The 19844-nt window shown below is 41.8% G+C and overlaps 1 protein-coding gene across 5 annotated transcripts in view; it reads left to right on the top strand.

Annotated features, from left to right (window-relative positions):
* sema6dl (sema domain, transmembrane domain (TM), and cytoplasmic domain, (semaphorin) 6D, like) overlaps positions 1–19844 on the top strand; it is a 248616-nt gene that overhangs the window by 56814 nt on the left and 171958 nt on the right. For 3 of the 5 annotated variants that reach the window (XM_052040389.1, XM_052040380.1, XM_052040382.1), the window contains exon 2: positions 12270–12350. The exons of 1 other annotated variant lie outside the window; for it this stretch is intronic. The gene's annotated coding sequence lies outside the window, so the exon portion shown is untranslated. Of the gene's footprint in view, positions 1–12269; positions 12351–15252; positions 15356–19844 lie in introns of all 5 variants that reach the window. One more of the 5 variants, XM_052040383.1, reaches the window with a different exon arrangement.

Below are 19844 nucleotides of genomic sequence, written 5' to 3'. Positions count from 1 at the left end.
GCTGGTATGTGAATTCAAGAAAGTACTGATGCCCCTTTCCAATTGCTGGATTATATTTATCTACCCAAATTGTTTTTGTGTATATAATTAGGATAATTGGATAAATTGAACAGTTAATGGCGATTTTCATATTTTTGGAATATGTTTTAATAGTTTAGCCTATGATGTTTCCCCTTTGATTATATGAAGAATTTAACACCTTTGACTGGTGAAGCCATATCTATAAAGAGCCAACAAGACCAAAGTCACTTAAAATGGATGCCGAATTATGAAATGTTTTTATGTTAGAATTTTAAGATGAGGGCAGCATATATGGTGGGGATAAAATGTAGTTTGGGATAAAATGTAGTTTGGAATATAATGTAAATCTGCAATGCAATCTGATGATCTAGTTAAGTAGAAGAGTGAAGCTCAAGTGGTTGATAGTGATTAGTGTCCTGATTGCCTTCTACATGCTGTTGCGTGTGCAGTTATGTAATACACTGACTTATGTTCATCAGTGCCCTTTACCTTTTTTTTCCAACAAAAACATGACTTTGGTTGTGTGAATTCTTTTACAGCTAGCACCAGATAAATTTGTGCACTTCACTCCCTCAACTGATTTTTGTAGCACAAACTGCATTTCATTCAGGCTCCTGAATTTTTGTCTCCCATCAGGAATAATTCTTTCATTTACTGGTATTTGTGGTTGAGTTGTTCCGTTCTCTCATCTATTACTAACATCAAGTACAGTATGAAGCAGCTACAAGTGTAGCTACTTCAGTACTCTTCCAACAATGAGCTTTAATCTCAGAAGAGCACTTCTTTTTGTAGGGGATGTTTTTTTTCTGTTTGCCTTGGAAATCCTTTTGTCAATTATGGACACAGCTACCAGGTACTGAGACTGGACTATATGTGAACTGCTTTCATCAGTTATTCTTCCACCTGAGCTCTTCCAACCTCAGATTAAATGAGGTTCCATAGATGAAAGGATAGTTTTCTAAGTCATTACGTCATCTTGCTCCTTTCTGTGAGGGGAGAGTGGAACTGGGAGTAATTTCAGAGTAAATTGGATGTGTGATACCATGACAACAAGGGTCAGTGGTGCAACATTTTTATTCAAAATCGATGAGTGCTGTTATACAAGGATGTTCACTACTCTGTAGGATGCTAGTACTATAAAAATGACAATGTTAGATAGGTAAAACACTTCCCTTGTCAAAACTGGATGCACTCAGTGCACAAAAATTATGCAACAAAGGGCATTTTCAACCTGTTATTGATCGCTGATCTGATTTGTACAAGATTAGTGATTTTATTCCAAGCAATGAAGGCATTTTTGATCTTTTTGCTGACCAGATGAAGTAAAAAGAATGCTGTCATTCACATTGGTTGTCACCTGGTTTGACTGAACTGGCGGTGGGGGGTGGGTGGCTGGTATCAAGATAACAGGATCGAAAAGAAACAACAGATGCACGATGAAGTCAGCTCTGATTCACTCTTGTGGGGCAGTGTGGGATCACTTTCTAATTGAGCCTGATGCAGTGTGAAACTCAGCTGTGTACAGTTCAGATTGATTAGTGAGATGCAATCCCTAAAGGTGCAGACTGCAGTTGTGTGTGATAACACAACTTGATTCACACCAGGGAGATAAAAGGTTCTGGGCTGCTTAATTTGGGTAGGTTGCGCAAGAATGAACTCTGTCTAGTAAAACAGTTAGGAGCAAATCAAAATAGCTCCTGCATCATTAATCTGGCAATAAAGTAGTTTTGTACATTCTTGGTTTTTTTGTGTGTTCTGAAGCTCTCTTCAATGTGGGAAAACTAGGCTGTATACCTACCACCAAAGACCCAGTGTAACAGGGAATGAGGGAATGTGTTTGCACTGCCACCTTCACATAAGTGTACTGTGGAAAGCAACGATAAGTTATTGAGGGCATTGTATATCACTGAAACAGGTGGAATGCAATTATGCCCATTGTGCAACTGGAATTTAGAAGTGCTCGGAGGCCCTGCAGGTTCTCTTGAGTTTTGTTTTACAGCTTTCACTGTTGAGCGGACAGTATGCACTCTAGGAAGTGTGGCATTGTGCTGTGGAGATCTGTGCATGTAACAGCAGAGATCTCCTCTTACTGTGTACAGATAATGGTTGGAAATGGGGCTTTGAGCAATGAAACTGCATTGGTTAAATATGTAACACAATCAATAAATGTAATTTTGGCATTTGCTGAAGAGCAATGGCATGGAGCTCTGCTAATAGGGTTGCAAGATGGTTTGATATACAAGGGCATAGGACAGATATTAAAACGGGAACACATAAACTGGTGATCTTTCTGAGGGAATTAATCACCATTGCCATCGTACATTTTGAAGGCTATTTATGACAGGATCCATCATTAAAGAGGTGGCAACCAAATTGTTCTGAAGCCTTCAACCTATCTCTGTACATTTTAATATTCTTGTGAATTTGAGAAGAAAGAACTTATGACAAGTTTTCAAATTGAAAGCCTTGGCTTTCTGCCCCCTGCTATCAGATTCTTGCCCTTAATGGCCCTCCTTACCATGTGACATTTTCCACTCAAGGAATGACCAGGTGACCTGCTCAGCGGCTTAAACATTTTGTGTGTTGTTACTGATGTGAGCCTTGCTAACATGCCAATTTTCCTTCCTTATGGGGAAGAGACTAATGTGCAGTCACTGCCTTCCTTGACTGTCAGCCGAAACTGGGAACTTGACACCTGGCAAATTGCATTTGCAAAGCAGGGTCCAACTGTTTTGTGATGCAGAAGACTTTTATTACAATGGCCTGCTGGCTACTTGCTGTAGTTCAGTTTGTATTTAGAAAAAAATATTAAACGTCTCTCTCAATTTTTTAATTCAATTTCAAATGGAGTTAGCATAATACTCCATGATTGCTGCACTTCCACTCCAGGTAACTGGTCTGCAGGGGATCTGCAGGGAGAACTGTGATAATTATCACTGAAATGGCTCACCAAACTGTTCTTTGTCGCTCTGACAAGATGTTCATAAAATCTAAAATCATAAGCACAATTGCAGAGAGGCCATTAATATGAGATCATTCCCAATGAAGATTGAATTAATTTCTCTATTGCATATCTAAATTTATGTTCTGTTGAAATATTAAACTAGCCAAAATTAAATGCAGAGTACATAAAATATCTCCATTGTCCCCTGAAGACGGTAGAAAAGAAATGTAATCTTGTTATTTTTGGTCGGGTGCTAGTAAGGTGACCATTTAACTTATTGGAAATGTAGATCACATTGCAAGTCAATACAATGAGGAATTTGAAGTAAAGTTACTACTTGATTGCATCACAATATAAACTAGGGTATGTTTATTTTATCCAAGTCAATTTATCCAAGACAAAACTACTTTGCAGTGAATTGTTCTTCCTACAGCATTAAATATATTTTCTGCCTTTAAGCAGATTGGTAGAGCATTGACACACTGATAGCCCTCAAAGAAAATGATGTCAGTAATTCATTTTGGAGTTGAAAAGTAAAATTTGAAGTTATGTCTACCTATAATTTTGGATGTCAAAGTCTTCAGTTTTCACTTAAATGAAGTTTAAAATCTATTTTATTTTTCAGGCTTTAATGTAAAACATTTGCTGAACTGAATGCATTATTTGCTTTTCTCTTCCCGTTTTGAAAGCTAAAACTAATCAGGATTTGTTTGCAGGAATGGGACCCAATGACCACTTGCCTGCATTCCAGCTCATCCCCATCTCCCTTACTTCAAACATGTCCATGATAAAAAGACATGCATCAGAAACCATGTGGATTCCTGCACATGATACAAAATAGAAGTTTAATGTAGATGAATGTTTGTTTAAGAACTGAGTGTACATTTAAGAATTGAGTGCACCACAGCAGTTGCTGATAATTGAGAATTGACTGCCTTCACTGAAGAATATTTTGATGGTGGCTCTACCTCTGTTATTTGCCTTGGTAAGAGATGATACCAGAGAGCCTACAAGACACTACCATAGTGACCATTTTAGGTTGTTACTTCTTAAGGGGAAAGGAGGATAGTACTTCATTGTGAACCCCATTCTCTAGGAGAGCAGTGGACTGCTGTTGTTGAGCTTGAGAAATATGACTTGAGTCGGACTTCTGCCTTGTATGTGGAACGATTGAAATGTTCCAGAGGGTAAACAAAGGCGGCAGTTTCTTGGTGGATGGACCCAATGTGGTAATAACTAGAAAGGAAAGCTTTATTGTGTCTCATGGTAGGGTTGGAGGCACATGAGATGTTAGTGAGCCTACCAGCACCACAATGTACAGATGAAGTCTCTCACAAAGATGTTGTTGAAACCTTGAAAAGACGTCTTATTTCAGCACCTTCAGAGAGTTTTGAGAGTTACAAGTTTAGCACGTGTAGCCAGGTGCAGAGGAAATGAGTGGCAAGCTAAAGATACTGGTAAGAAGGTGCAATATGCAAACCTTTTTACAACTGGTGTTGTGGGATTGTCTAAAGTGTGGGCTGCAAAGAGAGAATGCAGGTGAAACTATTTGTTATGCTGGACTTAACATTCAAATGACTTTGGCCAAGGTTATGGAGATAGTGCTTAAACATGTGAGGCAGATCCATTCAGGGTACGATTGCAAAATGTTGGCAGGGAGCAAGCCCACAGAAATGGTAATGGTGGCATGGTCCTCTTCACAACTAAGTCACGACTGGTGGGTTTGGTGGGAAATAAGTCGATCATTCGAGTGCAAAAAAGCAGGAAGACTGCAAATAAGGGGGCAGTGGAAGGGGGAATGTTGAACGGCAGATATTGCATACCTGAAGAGGACATTACATTTCAGACCATTTTACAGATTGAGAAAAGTATAATGAGCTTGCAAATTGATATTGAGTCTTTTGTAGGCAAGGACTTTTAATGGAAGTACCTTGAACTTTCTATGGAAGCAGAGCAAAATGATTTTAGGGATTGATGCAGGAGATGAAGTGCCATGGCTACCACACTGCTACCTGGAGCTGCAAGAGAAAGTGTAGCAAGGATGAGAATACAGCAAATGTAGGGAGTCCTCACCACAAGGGCAGGTAATGAGAGACTGCCACCATTGCAGTGGAATTTGGGCAATTCTCCATCTGATGAGGAGTATGAAGCTTGGGATAAAAGGTGAGCTAAGCAGCTAATGCAAGGCCTTGCAGTGAAGAGGTGAGGCAGAAGATGGGCTGAAGGTTAGTCTGCTCAAGACATTGAGAAAAGATTAAAGAACCATGGGCTATGGTGAACAGGAACATGTTAGAATGCAGCACATAGTTAGAACATAGAAAAGTAGAGCACAGGAACAGGCTCTTCAGCCCACAATGTCTGTGCTGACCATGATGCCAATTTAAACTGCACATCTGGCTGCGCATGATCTATATTCTTCCTTTCATGCATTGTTATCTCCAGAATTGGTTTGTCATGCGAGTTGGCACTGTCAAAGAAGAACCTTGAGTGACATAAATGAGAATGTAAACTGCATTCTTAGAAAGCTATGGATATTATATGGAGCTGACTATTCTGGTTTCTGCCAGAAAAAAAAAATTACATTTATGATGGCTGTAAGGTACCAGGGCAGAGGGTGCTCATTACAGAAGGCTACATGATGCTGTGAAGCAAACCCGCAAAGCAAAGTAAGAAGCAGGCCAGAGAGCTGGATTTGGGTGAGATGTCTCAGGGTGAAAGATGGCCTGCTGATAATGCACTATGTTCTAAGTATCATTTGGAGAGTAATTTCGAGCTTTTGAGAATGATGGAAATATTTGTAGTTCTCCATGGCAAGCAGTTCAAAGAGATAATCGATTTATTTGAGCAGTGTGCAAGAGCTGGTTCATTGGAGTCTTGTGTCCCTATACATGAGTGCAAAGGTGGAAGGGGAAGTGCTTGGCATTGGCTGTTGCAGTGAGATAATTTCAACCAAGTTTGGCACATGATATTACCAGTTTTGGCAAAGCATTCAGTGTCTACAAGCCTTTTATTATGTGTATGATTACTGAATAACATGAACCTCTCACAGATTCAGTTGGATGTTTTAAAAGAACACTGTGTTCTAGTGTGGAGGCAGTTCAAAAGCCTGAAAGATCTTGTAAGTGATGCCAGTCCAATACAGTGTATCCTGAAACAAAAGCAGAAAATTCCAAAAGCACTCAGCAGGCTAAGCAGCATCAGTGGGCAGAGAAATAGACTTGACATTTTAGGTCAAGGACCCTTCACCAGAACTGGAAAGCTGAGAAGACAAGTTCATTTTAAGTTGCAGAGAGGAGGTGGATGGAGAGAACAGAATATCTTTGAAAATTGTTAAGTTAATGATTACTTTTAAAAATTGGCATTTGGAGATGGGAAGAGAAAATTGGAACAGAAAGTTATAGTCACATCTATTGAGAATAACAAAAAAAGATACCTGAAATTGTTAAAATCAACCTTGAATCCGATGTTAAATCCTGAGGGCTACCTAGATGGAAGATGAGGTGTTATTCATTGAGCTGAGGTTGGGCATCGTTGGAGCAACATAGGACTCCAAAAACAGAGGACGGATTGAGGATAGAATGAGAGAATTAAAGAGACAGGAGACTGGAAGCTCGGTCACTCTTGTTGACTGAATGGAGGTGTTTTGCAAAGCATTCACCCAATCTGCATGTGGCTGCTTTAGTGTAAATGAAAGTACATCATGAGCACCAAATATTGGATTGGAAGAAGTACAAGTGAATTGCTGCATCACTTGGAAGAACTACTTGGGAACCTGGATGCTCGAAAGGAAAGAGCAAAAGAGCGGGTATTGCATCTCCTGAATTTGTATTGCAAAGTTCTGTGAGTAGTGGAGTGTTGGTGATGATGGAAGAGCAGATCAGGATAGCATGGAGGAAATGGTTCCTTTGGAATGTAGAAAAGAGAAGGGACGGGAGAATATCTGTGGTGGAATACAGTTGGAGGCCACATAAATTATGGAGAATGATGATCTATTGAACGTGCTGAGATGTAAAATGAGGACAACCATGCCTCTCTTTTCTGTACTTTTGTGTTAGCAGGGAAAAGGGAACATAGTTGTGAACTTTGCAGCTATGATAGAGGGAAGGCCTTGGGTAAGCAAAGTGCATGACATTGTAAAGGCATTGGTGTGGTATGCCTCATCATCAGAGCAGATACAATGGAGAAGAGTCCCTTCAAGGTGCAGGGTTGGAGGAGGTATAGGTGATATAGCTGTGGAAGTTGGTAGGCTTATGATGGATATTGTTTGCCACCCATCTCCTGAGATGAGGATAGAAATGTCATGAAAGGGAAGCATCAGATGTGGAATGTGTGAACATGACATCAGGGTGGAAATTAGCAGCAAAAGTAATGCAAGAGTTCAGGAAACAGCATCAGTACAGTAATCAGAGTAATGGAAAAAGAATTGAAGGAGGGGGCCTAAATAGGAATGAAGTACTGTAGTTGGAGTATACCAAGTAACTTGGAGAAAAAGATGCATCAAAATTGCAAGCATTGGAGATACTCCAAAGAGTGGATGACTTTGTGACTTCAAAAAAAAACACATCAGGAAAGAGTGAGATTTGTGTTTGAAGTAAGTCAGAGTGTACCATGGCCTTTACATTTTTATGCATCATGGTACCAGCCACTGCCATTAGCTGAGAATTGATCACCTTCAATGAATGATGTTTGATTAGTAGCTTCAACATCGATACTTGCCTTATCAGCACCAAAGAGCGTACAGACGCAAGAAGATTCAGATGGGGAACCCAAATTGATTCACCCATCATCTAGGAAAGCACCTCCATTGCTCCAAAGCTTATTTCTTTTAAAAACAAAAGTGGGTTTTCACCCTCCTGTTTGTTGCAATTCAATTCCACTCGTTGATCAGTCTTTGTATGGCATATAATCTGCTGTAAGATGTAATTTGCCTTCTGGCATTTTAACCTCGTATTCCTCTACGTTGTCATGACTTTATTGCTCCAGTTTTGTCTTTCCTGTTTTCCTCATTTAAGATCACTTTTCCTTTGTTCACTGAAAGATCAAAGTTTTCCCATATTTTTCCCTGTAGCTCTGCCTTGTTCTTCTGCAGAATCTTGCTATCTCCTTTTTGTACATCACGGAGCACTTAGGAAGACAAGATGAAGTGTGCTAAGGCTTTCCAAAGTATTTTAAGGATTCGTTTCCTCAGGAATAAAATGGGGACATTGGTTGGGTACAATCTCCCCTTCTCAAACTCTGGCTGCTCTTTTTTTGACATTATAATATAATCCTCATGAACAGCTGATCATTTCATTATTTTATCTGGTATTGATGCAAGTGCAATTTATTTTCTGGTGCTTGAGCTTATTTTGTTGTCATTTTTAAAAAGAGAGTCATTATTTCAAATCTACAAGGACCGAGCTAGCATTCATAATTATTACCAATGCCTCACTAATTTTATCCCTTGCTTCTCTTAATAATTTAGAATGAATATAATGCATCCCTGATGATTTTTTTTGTTTTTAGTTTATCTAGAATTTACAGCTCATCTACACTGAAGTCAGTAATTCTTTCTGGATTATTAACATGCCATGTGATCATATTGTTTACATCTTTCTGGTAAATATGCGAGAGAAAAGCATTCTAGATTGTACGATTAGTGACCTTGCGTAGTTGAGCCAATTTGCCACCACCTTGCGCACACAAAATTTTTTCACTAACGTAAAATTGTGAAGGATGACTGGTGTCCACATAGTTGTATCCCATTTCAAATCAAATGAAAGTCAAAAGATTGCAGATGCTGGAAATCTGAAACAAAAGCTGAAAATGCTGGCAACACTTGGTAGGTCCTGTAGCATCTGCCGAAAGAGAGGCAGATGATGTTTAACTGTTTCTTTTTCCACAGATATTTCCTCACCTGCTGAGTGTTTCCAGCATTGTTTACTTTGGTTCCCATTTGTAAAGAGGAGAGTTCATTCAGGAGAATATAAATTTGTTCTGATCCCTCAGGAATGAACCAGAGTGTTTTTTTCCTCAGTGATACCTGTCTGTGGCACAGTAATGATTGTGTAACTGTGCGCTCTGAGAGGTGCATTGTAACATAATGCTTCACTTGCATTTGAAGTGATTCACAGGTTTGTCTCTGTTGACTTTCAGAAAACATTTCTTTATTACAAGTAATGTTTGTAAAAGAAATATTTAATGGAGTCTTGATCTGCCTTTAACTCCTTTATCAAACTATTAGCTGGGCAGTTTAAATACACAGATGTTGTCTGGTGAAATGTTTGGATTACTGGCCACTGAGGATTAATAACCAGTGGGTCACTTATACTGTGCACCATGTGCACAGATGATGTTTAATTGTATTCAAGAAGGTTAAAGTGATTTCTTGGATTGTCCTGCTTGAGGATTGCGGCTTTAGAGGTTTCAAAGTCACTGCCATCTCATTGATGGGCAAAGTACACCAGAACGAAGTGTGCTGTTCTTAGAAACCAAATGCATGTATAAATTAAAGTGAATGTGGATTTTAATTTACATGTGGACCTTAAGTCACCAATTGAGGTACTTCCCCAGTTCAGAGACAAAAGACTCTAAATGATGGCCTTCTAGATGTGTAACAGCAAGGTGGGGAGGTCCATGCATTCAGTTGTGATTTGAGGAATCCATTTGGGATCAACATGCTAGGTTTCTGTTTTCTCCCATTATAATGATGATTCATGGGGTATCAAAACATGATGTGGCTTCTTCAAAGATTGAAATAGTGCCATGTAAATGGAAGGATGCAGTTTACCATTTAACAAAGGATCTATTTGCCTCTGAAGCAGTGTAGAGAAGATTCACTCAATTGATTTATGGGGTGAAGGGATTGTCTAGTGAAGAAAGATTAAGTAGATTGGGTCAATACTGTCCACAGCTCAGCAGTGATTAAAATATAGAAGATCTCAAAGGGCTTATGATTGGTACTAAGGCACCATACAAGGTGCTTTTGCAATTCGGAGACAAAAGACTTGAAATGATGGGCTTGTCATTAAGTAACAGCAAGGTAAGGAGGTCAATGTTTTCAACTGTGATTTGGGGATTCCATTTGGGATCAAAATGCCATGTTCCCATTGGAAAGATAATTCATTTCATTGTTGTGCAGAATAAATTGGAGTCTATAAAGAACAATTGCAGAGATTATCTGATTCCTTCATCTGATGGAGTGCAGTGGAATTAGATCTTGAATAGACAAATACTATTAAGTAACTGGAGAAGCTTTGTAGAACAGGCAGATGTGAGCAAAAATGTAACAATAACTCTTATTTCACTTTGTTAAGGTTTATAGGTAAGCTGTCTGATTTGTTTACAGCAAAATATTCTCAACTGGTATTTCCAGTTAGGAAAACAATATACAACTTAATAAAGATTTAATGCCTACCTTACACTAGTTTAAGCATTAGTCTGTCCTACAAGCAGTAACATAGATTGACATTTGTATTTGAGAGGCCATTAAAATGTCATAGATTCTGCAAGTGTGACCAGTTTCTTCTCGGGTACGCCACGACTGCAGAGAATTCTGATATGGTCCTTGCAGCACAAATGTAACCATTTCATTTCCAATCCTATCTTCCTGTGTCTCCTGTCTTCTTCAACAGGACTGTGAATTACAACTGTCATTCAATGAACCTTTACATGAGTCAAATTCAATTGAAAATTGTATACAGTTGTATGTATGACTGAGAGGATCTGTTCCCTACTAAGTATCTGTCCTAAACACCTCTATCCATCTGGCACTGAAGTGCAACCCCACAAGTGAATTAATGTTTATTCTCAATGTTTTTGTATCTGTTGTACTTTGGGCTGCTTGTAATACTTTGTTCCTAATTAAAAATAACGAGGAAAACATTCACAAGGTGTCCAGTGATTTTTTTTACTTGAAAGTAAAATAGCCAATTTGCTATGTATTCCAGGTTTCTCCCAACAGGCAAACAAAACAAAAATCCATGCCATCGTGCACTCAGATTAAAAAGGATAAAATCTACCAACAAAAATTGCACAGTGGTGTTTATTGATCAGTATTTATTTGGCAGAGGCATGGCTGCGTTCAAGAAGGTTAAAATGATTTTGACTGCTTGCTAAAATTATCAGTGGTGCGTAGAAACAGAAACAAAGGCTTTTGTCTATATCATGACACAACCCCTGTTCCTAACAGGTTATTTTCTGCTTTATTAGGGATTTATATGTTCATGCCTTCTGACTCCTGTGATGTGGTTGCTGGTTTTTCAGAATTTCCCTTGCCACTGTCCTCATCACTCCATTTATCATTTCCTAGTTGGTCATATTGTAAATACTGCTTCCAAAAAATGTATTTCCTGTATTACTTTTACTATAGTTTGTGACAATTACTTGTGGAATATTGCTTGGGGTTCATGGTCAACCCTACCTTCCCCTATTGTGGAGCTTGTTTTGAGACTTCACCTCCTTGGTGTGAACATCTCACCATCATTCATGCCAATATTTTAGATTCATCACGCTTTTTACAGCAACGTTTTACAACTTTTTGATGAATGCTTTTGTAGTTGAGGTCATCAGAAATATCTTCATGTAAGCACACTAAAGGTACTTGAACATGGATACATTTTAACTTCAGTCATTTTTCACCCTTGTCTTGTATTTTTATGAGAATCTTATGCTGTCCAGTCAGTTTTCTGTGACTGTTTTTATTGGTGCTTTCTTAGTGCAGGTGCATTGAAATGAAGACCAATGACTCTAGAGAATAAAAGTCAATCACGGCATGAGGTGTGCAAAGTTAATGCCTCCTCGATATCAATTTTGGAAATTCTATAAACTCATGTTAAATCATTCAGTTTTATTTTTTGTTAATTTTTTTCCCCTATGTTTGATTTTTTTTTGAAAAATGTCATTGATCCACCCAAATAATGCTTACAACAGTGTGAAATTTAGGAAGTAATAATGTGAGAGGGAATCTTTCCTGAGAACTAAATGGGCATGCATGCCAATTTGATACTCGTGTGACAAATTCTACTCTGCCACAACATGGGAGTTGTCTAATTATTAAACTGCAGCATTAATGATGTCTCCTTGTGTGGGTGCTACTGAGAAACTGTTCTAAATGTTTACCTTGCGTGAATTGCATTGCATTTTTATGAGTATGATTAAAAACTAAGTGGTGTATTCTGAATATATTTGGCAAGAATACAATCAAGCTTGTGTCTGACTTCTCCAAAGAAACTAGCATGCAGGCACTATACCATCAAAGACATTTTAACAGGGCCAGTAGGCGGATTTGTTAAATCATGAGGTTTTGTTTTTTTTCTCATTCCAGACGGGAACATTACTGTTTGAGCTTATATGAACTTGAGCCTTGTTCACATCAGAGTAAGCTTCTTCAGGCCCACTTCAACTGGTAAGATATGCTACAGTCTTTAATAACAGCCGATTTGGTCTAGTATATTATGTTATTTAAAACTATTTAGCAAAGTTTACAACATTTGAAAGAGTCCTGCGGGGTTATGGAGCACTGAGGTGATCGTGACTGAAAGGTGTGCCTGCTAATGATTCATTGATGTCTTTGACACACCACAACCAATTCAAACTTGTAGAATAATTTTGCCTGCTTTACAGAAATTAGAACAATGCATACTTGTGTGGGGAGAAACAACCCCATGAAGGGATTTGAGAGCGTTGCCACTAACTACGGATAAAAGCATTATAGAACATAGAACAGTACAGCACAGGAACAGGCCCTTCGGCCCACAATATTGTGTCAAACTAATTAAGTTAATGACACCTAATTTCTTCTGTCTGCGCTTTGTCCATATCCCTCCATTCTCTGCATATTCATGTGCCTATCTAAGAGCCCTTTAAATGCCTCTATCATATCTGACTCCTCCACCACCACCCCTGGCAAGGCATTCCAGGTACCAGCCATTCTGTGGTTTAAAAAAAACTTGGCCTGCACATCTCCTTTTGAAGATTCCCCCTCTCATCTTAAATGTGTGCCCTTAGTATTAGATATTTCAACCCTGGGAAAAAGGTACCATGTATCTACTCTATCTCTGCTTCTCATAATCTTATAAACCTCTGTCAAGTCTCTCCTCAACCTCTGCTGCTCCAGAGAAAATTACCTAAGTTTGTCCAATCTCTCCTAATAGCACCTGCCCTCTAATCCAGGCAGCATCCTGGTAAACCTCTTCTGAACCCTCTCCAAAGCCTCCACATCCTTCCGATAAAGGGGCGAACTGAATGCAATACTCCAGATGTGGTCTAACCAGAGTTTTATAAAGCTGCAACATAACTTCCGGACTCTTGAACTCAGTGCCTCAACTAATGAAGGCAAGCATGCCGTATGCCGCTTTTACCAGCCGATCGATTTGTGCGACCACTTTCAGGGAGCTATGGACTTGGACCCCAAGGTCGCTCTGTACATCAATGCTGTTAAGGGTTCTGACTTTAACTGTGTACTTTTTCTTCACATTTGATCTCCCAAAGTGCAACACCTCACACTTGCCCAGGTTAAACTCCATCTGCCATTTCTCTTCCCATATCTGTAAATGATCTACATCCTGCTGTATCCTTTGGCAACCTTCTACTCTATCCACTATGCCACCAATCTTTGTGTCATCAGTAAACATATTAACCCACCTATCCACATTTTCATCCATGCCATTTATATACATCTCAAACAGCGGAGGTCCCAGTATAGATCCCTGCGGAATACCACTAATCACAGACTTCCAGGCCCGTCAATCCTCTGTCTTCTATGGACAAGCCAATTCTGAACCCAAGTGGCCAAGTCACCATGGATCCCATGCATTTTAATCTTCTGGATGAGCCTCCCATGAGGGACCTTGTCAAATGCCTTACTAAAATCTATGCAGACAACTTCCACTGCTCTACCCTTATCAATCACCTTGGTCACCTCCTCAAATCTCAGTCAAGTTAGTAAGACGTGACCTGCTCCATGCAAAGCCATGCTGACTGTCCCTAATTAGGCCGTGCTTTTCCAAATGCTCGTAAATCCTATCCTTAAGAATCCTCTCCAATAGCTTCCCTGATGTGAGGCTCACTGGCCTATAATTTCCGGTATTATCCCTATTTCCCTTCATTATGGTGCAACATTAATCTTATTCAAACCACAAATGCCACAGGTTCAGTTCCCAATGTGTACCAAGTTAAACTGTCCCCTTGTTGTCCTAGTGCATATGAGGAAGAAGTAAAAACAGTTCTGAGGTTCTTTCGTCCTGCCCACCTCTTGAAAATGTGCATGAATGGATGTTAATATTAATAACTTTGACTCCCTCCAATGTCAAATAGCTTGTCAGAATTCACTATCCAGATCCTTGCATGAAGAACTGCACAAATTATGTTCACATTGCTGTTGCCATTGCCCAGTAAAGTTCTGTGTCTCCACGGAAGGTGAGGGAGGGAAATAAAATGAAATAATTAGAGAAGAGTTCAAGCAGCTATAATATTGGTGCTTTGTCCAGCAGTGTCTTACATAGATGTGGGTCAAGTTGCACCTTGATTTGAGGAGGTGCATTCATTGGTCAACTCACTATCATTGGCCAAATGTTTTTTCTCTTGTGCTGTTATGTGCCAAATTACCTGGTACCATTGCAACTAATTGGTCTTCACTCCCATAATCAGGAACTGCAGATCCTGGAAACCTAACATAAAAGCAGAAAATGTTGGAAATGCTCAGCAGGTCTAGGTAGCATCTGTGGAGAGAGAAACAGTCACTGTTTCAGGTCGCTAATCTTTTATGATCATTTATTTGGTCTTACTCCCTTTTTGTGCCAAACTGCAATGTTCAAGCAGCATATGCACTATGTGTAAATTAAGAGATTTGCAGATTATTGCACCAAATCCCTTGCCCGAAATCACAGCCAACCAGCAAATAAGATAAAGGAAATCTCTGTGGCTTATCAGCCACGGTGATCTGTACATTTAGTTCAAAGATACTTGTGGTTGTCACAGTTAGATTGCTTTGGAACAGAAATTCCATTGGCAGTAGTTAATTATAACAGAGGAGAGAATAAAAACACAGCAATATATATAACCAGAGCTTGCTAGATCTGTCACGTTATTTTATCAGTGTAAAAGTAAGGCCTTGTACCTGGGGATATGTGATTAAAAATAGAGAAATTCTACTTGTTCTGCTGTGCTAGGGGCAGAAGTGATTTGTGATTATCTTGATTTATTTAGACAATGATCAAAGTTACTTCAGTGCAATGTAAACAAGTGAGCCAGTCAATGTTTCAGAGTGCAAAAATGACCATTGGTTCAATGTTTTATACTATTGGCAGAATCAACGCCTTTGAGATCAGCACGCAAGTGTACAGTCCACCTAGATTAAAGGACGGCATTTCTGCCTTGAGACCATCTACACCACCATAGTAGTATTGACTTGTAAGTAGATCACAGGAGGGGGTTAATGGAAGTAATGAAGTGCAGATAGTTCAGCACATGATCCCTTATGACCAGGCTGAACAAACTACGGCTCACCCTCTTAAAATTAGCACTGATTTTTTTCAGAGATCTGCATACATTGACATTATGTAAAGAGAGTTTGAATTAGAACATTGCAGGACAGAATGCTTGTGAGACTTTGCCAATGCATTATTGAACCAACTCCTTCAAAAGAAATCCAGAAATCCATGTCAAAAGAGCAATATGTGCAGCATTCTAAAAAGTAGGGGATTTGAACGTGGCCATTTCACACCTGGGATCTGGACTTCTGGGATAAGTCCTGCATAGATTTAAAGCTTGAAAATCTTTCTGTGACACTACAAGAGACACCAGTGACATTATTTTAAATCCAATTCCTTATGGAGAAGCGCATTTTATTGAATTGCACAGAGTTCAGCAGCAAGCTTCGCCATATCCATCAGAGACTGTACATGCTGCAAGCCATGCTTTTCTGATCTTTGAGGGGGATCTATACCCCTGCTCCTAAACCACCACATTCTCGAATGATTAAACTTGTCATTGGAGTCTGGAAATTGCAGTTGGCAATGTAATAGGGCAAACACTTGACGTGTTCATATGATCTTCAAGCAATTCTGCCAACCCATTTAAAAAATTAGTGATCAAATACCAGTTTTAAAACAGCAAGTCAGAAAAATTGTACAAATGTGTTAACATTCACCTGCTAATACAGCCAACTGAGTTGCTGGGTTTGGATATCTAAGCCAGGAAAATAATAGTTCTGTATCATGATCGCCAAGAATATGGTTTTTTGACTCCAACAAATGGAGCTACACATACATTCAGCAAATCAAATGATCAAGGGTGCATAGAGTACAACAGAATGTGACGGGCATATCGTGCAGTCCAGATATGAGGGAGAGGAACTCCTGTCCTTTTGCTTAGGAGGCAGTGTTAACAACACTTTCTTAGTAGTTGAAACTTGGTTGATAGCTACAGGAAAAAGGAACCATGTCATTATAATTTGGTATTAAGATGCTAGTAACAATCCAAGATAATAAAATTATATCATTAACAGAGTGCTGATCATTTAACTACCCATGTTTCTCTTGAAATGGCTAAGTTTTACTGTTTATTTTTCCGATTATCTCTTTCTATACACCATCTCCCACGCATCTACCCCAACACCTGGTTAGCTCAACTAGCAGGTATAGCAAAATGTCCCGGTCACTGTGCTGTATTATTTGTGAGGAGATATGGCCAGCCATAACCGCAAACTGTTCTGCTTTCCCGCAAACTGTTCTGCTTTCCCGCAAACTGTTCTGCTTTCCCGCAAACTGTTCTGTTTCCCCGCAAACTGTTCTGTTTCCCCACGCACGAAATGCCAGGCTGGACAGGGTAGAGGAGCAGCCTTCAACATCCAAAGACACAGCTTAGTAAAACAATACCATTAGCAATCTTGTCACCAAAGCTGCCAAGTTAAGGAATGTAGCTAGCGGCTGCTACCGCAATGTGAGAATAAAGACATGAGTCTGCAAGCTGTAGAACAAGACTGATTTATTTACCAGCCTTGCGCAGGCCTTTTCAGCGGCGCGGTTCCTGCCTTCCGAAAATGGAAATGACGTACGTGCTATGTCATCAAAACTTGTTGCGCGCTCGGGGAAGACGAAGGCCCAGCGCCATCTTGGGCCTCGCTGCTCCGACAACGCGTGTCCCGACCGCCGAGCCGGTTCGCTTGCGCAGACGATGAGTCGCCACACAACCCCCCTCCCCCAGAAACGGCAATACGGTCCCCAAAGTTCATGGGCTGTGCTAGCCGTTGCTTGGGTGGTCAGCCTCTGTGTCGTGGTGTTGGGACCTCGACCGGTTGTTGTAGGTCTAAATGGGCCGGTTTGAGGCGGTCCGTCGTGAAGACTTCTTCCTTGCCCCCAGTGTCCAAAGTAAAGGTGGACCCATTATTTCTGACGACCCGGAACGTCATTGCAACAGTGCCTGTGGTGTGCCCCTGCAAACGAAAACGAACTTAGTCTCATAGTTCCTTGGGCACACAGGATGGGGACTGACCATGTCGCGAAGTGGGAATCGGTGCCAAACTGCCGAGCCTCTCGCGCAGTCTTTCTAGGACTGCCACGGGTTGTTCCTCTTGCCCCCTAAGGGCGGGTATGAACTCCCCTGGGACGACCAAGGGTGCACCATACATGAGTTCAGCTGATGAAGCGTGGAGATCCTCCTTGGGGGCAGTGCGTATGCCGAGCAGGACCCAAGGCAGTTCGTCGACCCAGTTAGGACCTTTCAGGCCAGCCGTCAGGGCTGATTTCAGATGGTGGCGGAAACATTCTACTAACCTGTTTGACTGAGGGTGGTAGGCTGTGGTGGTGTGCAGCTGCATTCCTAGCATGTTCGGTAATGCAGACCATAGGCTGGAGGTAAACTGGGCACCTCTGCCCGAAGTGATGTGGGCCGGAACACCAAAGCGTGAGACCCAAGTTGTGAGCAGCGCCTGGGCGCAGGAATTGGTCGTGATGTCTGAAAGAGGGGTTGCCTCTGGCAACCTCGTGAACTGGTCCACAATGGTAAGGAGGTACCGCGCTCCTCTTGAAACAAGCGGGACCAACGAGGTCGATGTGAATGTGGTCGAACCTTCTACGGGTAGGTTCGAACTGCTGTGGTGGGACCTTGGTGCGTCGTTGGATTTTTGATGTCTGGCAGTGCTGACAAGTCTTGGCCCACTCACTGACCTGTTTGCGCAGGCCGTGCCAGATGAACTTGCTGGCGACTAGTCGAACAGTCGATCTGATGGATGGGTGCACCAACCCGTGTACCGAGTCGAAAACGCATTTCCGCCGGGCTGCAGGAACTATAGGGCGGGGCTGACCTGTTGCGACGTTGCACAGGAGGGTCTGTTGACCTGGGCCAACTATGAAATCTTGGAGCTGCAGGCCTGAGACTGTGGATCTGTAGCTGGGCAGCTCGTCATCGGCTTGCTGTGCGTCAGTCAGACCTTAGAGAAGGCAAAAGACAATGGCTTGTGGTCAGTGAAAGCGGTGAAAGGCCTGCCGCCTTAAAAAGTTCCGGAAATGCTGGATCGCCAGGTACAGTGCTAGTAGTTCTCAATCAAAGGCGCTGTATTTAAGTTCAGGTGGCCTAAGGTACCTGCTGAGAAATGCCAAGGGTTGCCAACAGCCTTCGATTAGTTGTTCCAGTACCCCACTGACCGCGGTGTTAGATGCATCCACCGTGAGGGCAGTTGGGATGTCTGTCCTGGGGTGTACCAGCATCGCGGCGTCTGCTAGGGCTTCTTTGGCCTTAACGAAGGCAGCCGCGGCCTTGTCGTTCCAGGTGATGTCCTTGCCCTTGCCAGACATCAGTGAGAACAAAGGGCGCATGATACAGGCTGCTGCAGGGATGAAATCATGGTAAAAGTTGACCATCCCAATGAACTCCTACAGGCCTTTCACCGTGTTGGGACGGGCAAAATGGCGGATAGCATCTACCTTGGCGGGTAGGGGTGTTGCTCCCTCGCTGGTGATTCTGTGGCCGAGAAAATCGATAGAGTCGAGGCCGAATTGGCACTTGGCTGTGTTGATAGTGAGGCCGAGATCACTGAGGTGGGAGTACAGTTTGCGGAGATGGGTAAGGTGTTCTTGGCGGTTATGACTGGCGATGAGAATGTCATCTAAATAAATGAACACAAAGTCCAGGTCATGGCCTACCACATCCATCAGCCACTGGAAGGTCTGCGCGGCATTCTTAAGGCCAAACGACATTCAAAGGAATTCAAAGAGGCCAAACGGAATGATGAGCGCAGTTTTGGGGACGTCGTCAGGGTGGACCGGGATTTGGTGGTATCCCCAGACGAGGTCCACCTTGGAGAAAATGTGGGCCCCATGTAGGTTTGCCGTGAAGTCCTGGATTTGAGGGACGGGGTAGCGGTCTGGGGTGATGGCGTCGTTCAGCCTGTGGTAGTCGCCGCAGGGCCTCCACCCACCGGTGGCTTTGGGGACCATGTGCTAGGGGAGGCCCAGGGGTTGTTGGACCTGCGAACGATCCCCAGCTCCTCCATGCAGCGGAGCTTGTCTGGAGGTAGTTGTCGTACCCTGTCGTAGTGATGTGGTGCCACACCCCATGTTTGGGCATTGAATTCGTGAACTGAGGTGTCAGAACCGATGGGAACTCTGCTAGGAGCTTGGTGAACTCGTTGCCAGACAGGGAAATGGAGTCCAGGCGCGGGGCTGGTAGGCTCGCTTCTCCCAGAGAGTAAGTTCGGAAGGTTCTGGAGTGCACTAGCCATTTCCCTCGTAGGTCGACTAACAGGTTGTGGCCCCAGAGGAAGTCGGCTCCCAGGAGTGGCTGGGCGATGGCGGCAATGGTAAAGTTCCAGGTAAAACTGCTGTCGTCGAATTGTAATTGGATTGTATGGGTACTGAAAGTTCGTATCATTGTGCTGTTTGTGGCTTTGAGGGTGGGTCCC

Source organism: Pristis pectinata, chromosome 28, assembly GCF_009764475.1.
Source record: "Pristis pectinata isolate sPriPec2 chromosome 28, sPriPec2.1.pri, whole genome shotgun sequence".
Classification (NCBI taxonomy): Eukaryota; Metazoa; Chordata; class Chondrichthyes; order Rhinopristiformes; family Pristidae; genus Pristis; species Pristis pectinata.
This window is presented reverse-complemented; position numbering and strand designations above follow the sequence as displayed.